The sequence below is a fragment of the Cibotium barometz genome, chromosome 42, assembly GCF_041138505.1.
Source record: "Cibotium barometz isolate CiBa-2024 chromosome 42, ASM4113850v1, whole genome shotgun sequence".
NCBI lineage: Eukaryota > Viridiplantae > Streptophyta > Polypodiopsida > Cyatheales > Cibotiaceae > Cibotium > Cibotium barometz.
The window spans coordinates 39,987,866-39,995,961 of NC_141087.1; positions in this window are offsets into that span (position 1 = coordinate 39,987,866).

The window sequence follows — 8,096 nt, forward strand, 5'->3', positions numbered from 1 at the left end:
TTTTATTTAATTTGAAGAGGAATTTTAGATAAATTCATTTTATGATAAAAGAGGAATTCCCATGACAATTGGAACCTAACCATTAAATGAGAAAAAGAGGAATTTTAAGCTTATATAAAAAATGGATAATTGTATTTAATTAAAAGAAGAATTTTTATGATATTTAAGTAGAGAAAGATTTGAATTAATTTTTATTGACAAAAGAGGAATTTTCACCATAATTCCACCTAGGGAATTAAGGTTGAGAAATTAAATGGTAGAAAGAATATCTTTAGATATTTTATTTGGTTAAATCACTAAATTGGCATTTACCCAAAAGTAGATGTTTATCTGAAGAAAATCCTTGTTAGAACTAAACCGAATGATTTTGGTTAGACTACGAGAGGGACGGACAGTAAACCTACTTGTCCATCTCTCGATCTAAATCAAGCAAAAACTTCGTGACCAATTGTAGTTCCTAAATATAAAGAATAGACTACCGTTGAATTAAACTAGTTTTCCTTTGACCGAAATCACCAAGAATCTAGTTAGACAATCAGTCAAATGATGGGTAGATTACCCTGATGAGAGATCACGTATTCTCATTATAAAATTGGAAATTATGAAAAAAGGGATTTTGTGGAACTAATCTCAAACCAAAAATTTTACTTGCATAGAACCTCTGTTTTCATTTAAAGGACTGTTTTACGCCAGAATGCTGGAGGAAGCATTTGGCATGTGTTTTACTAAGAGGAGGTTTGTTGCAATAGCTGGCGGGGAGTCATCGAGGGACGTCATTCAGGGCAGAGCCTGTTGAGGTCTTGCTGACTAGCCTCGGTACGGTTAAAATGGTGCGCTTTCGGTACGATGGGCGAGGGCCGACAAAGTGGTCCCTGAGTGAAGTGCTAGGATACCTAAGTAGGATCCTAGAGGGTTTTGACCAAGTGATGCATGGGCTCGCGGTCCCATGCGTGCATCGAGGAAGATTCGGATGGACTAAAAAGAATGACTTTTGTGAATCAAATTTTGATATTGGATCTCGTTGGTTGGCCAGCTGCGGAGAGTCCAGAGGACACATTTTGTAATACAATGGACTCACAATTTTGGAGGATGATGATCAGTAATATTATGATTTTCATTGAAGGATTGTTTTAAAGACAGTCAAATCTGTTATAAATGGTAATTTCATATCGAGTGTGTACGTGGTATGTCTACTTTAAATTTTGCTTAAAAGCCGGCTAGGGGGCCTGGGAACTCTTTTCCTCGGTACCCGGGCAAAACATAACCAAATCTTTATAAAGGAATCCTACCAATATAGTGGTCGGGTGGTTGGCTAACCCATGGGCCGATTAGGCTGGATCGAGGGATTCCTGCAAAACAATTAAGATACGATTAGTTACGTTAGTTAGATTAAGTCCTGAAGACCCTTGTTCTATGGGAGGGAATCAGTCTATGCCTCGTTAAAGGAGGAAAAAAGCGGTGATTCTATGGACCAAGTGCAAGTCTCTTCTTTGATCTAACCATGTGACTTCACGTTTGGTTGGATCAGTTTAACTAGTTAAGACTTTGACTCGTTAGATTAATTCCCTCGTTAAGAAGATTTTCCCATGGCGGAATCGCCTGTGCCTTCCGGGTGAGGGAAGTTTTTCCGAGCTCGGTTTCGGAGGAACCGCCGGGCTAGTCTCTTGTCCGGACATCCGCGGGCGAGGCCTCGAGTGTGGATCCTTGCCCCGCGCGAGAGGCTGACATTGCTTTCGCCACCAGCGCCCTTGGAGGGGGAGGGGTCTCACACTGCATAGACTTGATTCTTTGCACATTTATATGCTCAATTATCTTATGCCAAATGTCTGTATCTACAACAACTCCTAAACCATTTGTAAACATTGTAGCACTCACTGGCATGGGTACCGCGGAGGGGGAAGGGACCTCACACCACCTCTCATCAAATCAGATTGTGATGAAAGTTGTAAAGTTCATCAATGGTGTCACTCTACCTCCTCTTCCCAATTTGCATCCCCATAAAATGGCATATGAGGGTGTCCTTGTTCTGGAACCTACTCCTTTTTGGCATATGGTCCATATGGCAAAAGAGCGGTTTCTAGCACACCACAACTCAGATGTGGGTGAAACTTGGAAATTAGGTCCATGGGGTTAAAATTCACCCACTTACCAAGTTTCATCCTCATCCGATTTGGTATGAGGGTGTTGATGTGCTAGAACCTGCTCCAAAGGGGGGTGAAACTTGGCAAGTGGATCCATGGTTTCACTCTCCCCCCCACAACTCAGATGTGGGTGAAACTTGGAAATTAGGTCCATGGGGTTAAAATTCACCCACTTACCAAGTTTCATCCTCATCCGATTTGGTATGAGGGTGTTGATGTGCTAGAACCCGCTCTTTTTAGCATATGGCCAATGGGGCCCCATATGCAAAAGAGAGCAGGTTCTAGCACATCGACACCCCCATCCAACACCAAAGGGGGTGAAACTTGGCAAGTGGATCCATAGTTTCACTCTCCCCCCATTTTCCAAGTTTCATCTCCATTGGATTCTATATGGGGGTTTTGGTGTGCTAGAATGGGCTCTCTATTGCATATGAACAATGGGGTCCCGTATGCAAAAAAGAGCGAGTTCTAGAACACCGAAACCCTCATACAACATTTGATGGGATACTCAAGGTGGATGCTAGTTTTAAAAATTTCATAACCTCCCTTGATGCTAGATTGGGTACAAGTTTTAGGCTTTCACTCTTCCTCTTCATCCCCTTGTGCTACTTTGGCACTAGTTTTCAGGTCCTATTCTACAAGCACTTAAAGAACAACAAAGTACAGAGCATCAAAAGCTAGCAAAGCATCGAAAGAAGTGCCTTGAGCAGAAAGCAATGTATTTGGGATTAGTCATAGATGGAATGGATCAAAAGAAGACGTTGGTACCCCATTTTATGCATGCTCCAAATAATTTGAAGGAAGAGAATTTCATACAACTACACGTTGTTGGAGCCCTCATCTTTAACGGCATCATGATGTAGAAAGTTTTTATAAACTTTCCAAATTTACACAACGACCCTAACTTGACCATCACCATAATTAAGAAATTAGTAAGTGAATGGCAAGGAGAATTACCTGGCACACTTTATGTGCAGCTAGATAATACGACAAGGGAAAACTAAAATCAAATAGTGCTTGCTTATTTGAGTATGTTGGTGCACCAAAAAGTTTTCAAAAAGGTCAAACTTGGATTTTTGTTGGTGGGTCACACTCATGATCAAATTGATCATATGTTTAGCAGGTTTTCAATCAAACTTGCTAAAAAAAGTGCATTTGACCTTCCAGAGGTGTGCATAATTCTTAAAGAAGCTTATGATCCTACGCCATAAATTCATGTTTTGAAAGGCACCTATGATTTTAGAGAGTTTGCAACAGGTGGAGATTTTGCAAGCCCTGCATTCGCTCAGCTTAATGACCATAGTTTCCAACATGAATTCAAAATAAAAGAAAAAGAAGCCGAAACACGTTTGTGGTGTAAGAAGTACTCTAACTCAGAGGCATGGCATCCTCAAGAAGGTTTGAAGTTTTTACTCAGTGTCCAAGAGAACGACAAATTCTTCAGGCAGCAAAAATGCTTTTGGCATCAAGCATTGAAGCAGCAAAAGCTCAAAAAGAAAAGCGAGCCATCAATTATCAGCAATGTTTGATAGAAATTAAAAAGACCATATAATCAGCACATATATGTGTATTTTCCAGCTTGCTCACTTGGATGGTGGAATGCATTTTTTCATGAGCAAGAAATCTTGATTGAGGAAGTTCAAAGCAATTTAAGATCACTCATGAATCTGGAGCCCTTTCTTTGGAGGGTACAAGAACTTGAAGACCGTGATGATAATATTCAAATGCCAAATCAACAAACAGAATTGCTTGAAGAATTACAAACATTAGTGCATGGGGAGACTCATGAAGCGTATGTTGGTGCTAGAAGGACTAGCTGCAAGAGAAGGAAATGTGGGAAGGAAATATTGAGGAGCTCATTGTAGGTGCAATGATTGCAGTGTTAGCAACAGATGATGAAAGCGGATGTCCTTTTTGGTTGGCAAAGGTACTTAAAGCCCTTGAGGAAAATGGAAAAGCAAGCTCGATTAAGGTCCACTGGTACAAGGTCAATGGAGATGATGCATTATCAGGAAAATATTATCCAGAGATGATTTGAGTAAATAAAAGGGGAAAGAAAGCAAATCGTAGTCAACGTCGCATGGATAGCCTAAGCATGGAGGATGTGGAAGTTCTTGTTTATGGTTTTACCTTGAAAAATTCGGGTCATCTACGAGAACAAACCAAAAAAATTCTTCTGGAGAAAGTCAAAGATTTAACATGAGAGGCATAAGACCTCTCATTGTAACCAATTTTGTGGACATTATTATTTTACTGCAAATTGAGTATTTTTTTTCTCAAAAAATGTGTGATTTTATGAGCACCTCTATCATATTTCAAAGTATTGAAGTGTAAAACTTGCACTTTTTAACAGTTTTTTTTGAGCTTTTTAGGAGCTCATGCTCTTTTTGGTTTAAAAAATAGTGTTTTTTTAGATACTTTAGCATTTTCAAAAATGGGTTGTATTTTTGATGGTTTAGTTGTACTTTTAAATGGCTAGATGTTAAAATACCTTGAGAAATCTCCTTGGTAGCTTCTCCTTGATGACACCAAAGACTTCATAGCCTTCATACTTGCTGAAATCTCCATTGTTAGCTTCCTTGATGATGAGCAGGCTCTCCATGTTGCAAAACTCCCATTTGCAATACTCTTGGGAAGCTTCTATGCAACCTTCTTGTTGCAAATCTCCTCTCAAACTTGAGAATGGCATCTCCAAATCTCTCTCAAATCCTCACAAATGCAAATCCAAATGATAATATGAGTGTGCATAATTTGTTTTTCATAATAACTGAAAATAATGTTTAATCAAAGAACTCATAAACCAAGAAATCTATACATAAATATTCACCATGACCAAGAGCCCACCCAAGTTTTGATACCATGTTAACAATCCAAAAATGGGATTGATCATGGTGAAGGACATAGATTAAGCAACATAATTAAGGTGGATTAAACCACACTAAGAACTTCATAAGAGAGAGAGAGAGAGAGAGAGAGAGAGAGAGAGAGAGAGAGGATGCACACTCAAAACTCAATTCTATTGCACTATCTCAAGTGAACCATACAATGATATAGGCTTTCTAGCCTTATCCCCCTTTACATGTCATAATCCATGTGGTAACTCCTTTTCCACTCTTTTAGTCAAAACTCACACACCATTCAATATTACACGTGACATTCTTATCTTGCCACAATATCTTGCACCTCTAGGGTGCTTTCCCATGTACACACAACACCGCGATTACATCTCTCAACATACAACATGGGAAAAAGGGAAAGAAAATCTTCAAGAAGATCCCTTCACCATCTAGCTATAGTCCACTATCTCTGATAGTGATATACCTTTGACATCGGCTACTCCGCACCACTTATCATCATCTGACTCCCTTGGTATGCTCCCACTCAACCCCTTGCATCTCCAAACCCAATTTCTCCCTCCATGGAAGCCTCCACACTTCTAATGGAGCTACCAACCTCGCCAAAACCGAATTGCAGCTATATTTTCACTCTAGCAAATTGGGCAAGGGGTCAATACAAAACCCACAATGGGCTACATGGCCTAAGGGTAAAAAACCTTACAGGAGGGTGCCAAAAGACATTGCCTCACCATCCTGAAAGACAGGGTCGTACCTTCCTGAAAGACACAGCCATACCTTCTTACTCTACTTAATACACAGTTGTTTCCTTGTCAACAATCAGAGACATGCCTGTATGCTTATGATGCCATAGCCATACCCTTCTTAGTAGCTCAAGCCATGCTCATATGCTTATGAAGCCATCACCATACCCTTCTCAGTGGCTTCATATGCTTATGAAGCCATCACCATACCCTTCTCAGTGGTTCAAGCCATGCCCATACGCTTATCAATCCACGAGCAGCTCAAGCCATGCTCATTACACGCTTATGAAGGCATGGCCGTGCCTTTCTCCCCCCCACTAAGCTGCAACTGTACCATCTTGAAGACATGATTGTACCATCTTGAAGCCACGATTGTACCATCCTGAAGCCACGCTCGTACCCTTCCTCAAACTCTATAAAAAGGGGCCCACCACTTCCATTCCCCTCATTGTTTTCTCTCTCCCTAGCGAAACTCTTGTAGTTTTTTCCCTCAAGCTCTCACCCTTCCCAACTAGCCTTCTACTCTCAGTAGCATGGCTGAACACTTTGACTCCTCCTATGAGTTCCTCACTCATACGCCCCAAAAGAAGAAGCACCCAACTGGGGGCCTTTTTGAGGAGTATGGCAAGCACCCCACCCAACTCTCTCACATAGGCAAGGGCTTTATGCACCAGAGCCTTATGAAGAACAATCATAAGGTGGAGCACAAGCACCTCTATTACACAGGGCCATGCTATAGGGCCATCTCACAGATCCAGCAATCGTGGCATACCTAGAGCAAATCGAGCTCGATGGCCTACCCACCTTGGAACCCTGGGGCCCGTACTTGTTGAATTGCTTATACTTCAAAAAGACATATGATGCTAAAACGAGGCTACAGGATAGGTGCTAGACAATGAGGGCCACCCCCAGACAATCCACCTCAGTAATGGACCTCGTTTTGGAGGCTCTCCATCTCCCATGCATGGAGAAACCATATGTCTGCCTTCCCAATGTGATGCACCACATTCACGAAACTTACCAGGGCTCCACCACACCAAGGATGGGGTTGAGTGGCAGAACATCTCCCAGTAGGAGCTGGTCATGCCTGCCCTGTGCCCTCTCTTTCCACCACCCGTTCAACCAATTGTTGTAATTGGTGCCATCTCTCTATCCTTGCCTGTGTCTAGCAAGAAGTTTCGGTGAATTGGGAAGAGTACCTACACAAAGAGCTCCACATGGTCTATGCAAACCCACAGGGGAAGCTCATGGCAACCTTACTCCTCACCAAGGTCCTTTATCATGCTGCAAAGTTTGACCGACCTCCCCTAGAGCTATCTAACTAGACAATGACACTACCAACCCCACCCCTCTTCCTTTGCCTTGTCCCCCTCCAACCTCTCAACCTCCCATGCGCCATCACCCAGAAACCCAGCAATAAGAGCGTGCTCCACCATGCCGCACCTGGAACATACAAAACAACACAGGATGCTGAAGCCCACTCACAAGGCCACCGAAGAGGAGGACCTACGTCATACCGCATAATGTTTTGACCAAAATCTCTACAGGTTACCCCCGCCTCATGTGTCCTTTCACAAACCACTTCCTCCCTCGCCTCCTCCCAGTGCAACACCATGGATATCTTAAGTTGGGAACATGTGGGAAAACGTTTTCTCCTAGGAAGCATATTCTGAGGGTATCTGTTCTACCTACGGTGTGGTACGTGATTTTGCCTATTGCTTATTATTACACTTTTGGAAGCCTTCCCGGATTGGAACCACTACTATGAGGGCAGCCAAGGCCCCTCGCCTCCTTTGACCTCAACAAAGGTCCCACTCGGAAGCAATTATTCAGCTACTACGAGTGCATCCAATGGATTCCCATTGGGCGCCTACAGACCTTCAAAGATATACTAGAGACCATTTTTTGGATGAGCTACAAGGTCTTCCATTAATCCCCCCACATCCCTAGTCAGAGTTCAAATTTATTTGCATGTACTCCATCTACTACTACTAAGTACCCTTGCCAGCTTCGAGGAAGGATCTAAATTAGGGAGGGGGTGTGTTAACCACACTGGTTAACATCATTTTTCAAGTGTCGTTATGCTTATTGTAATCCATTGTTATGTAAGTGTGCTAAGACCTTAATGAAAAAGATATATGGGATGACTGAGCTTACGACTTGTGTAATGTCGTCACAGGGAAGGAGCCTAGATGTACATAGAGCTAGGAAGTTAGTTTTACGCCCCCAATTATAAATGGGCGGCCGACCATTGTAAAAAGCAAGCTCATGTATATAAGTGATTTATGAAATATGAAAAGGGACAATTCCATTATCACAAATGTGTCTTGCCTTCTATCTCTCTCACTCACTCTCTC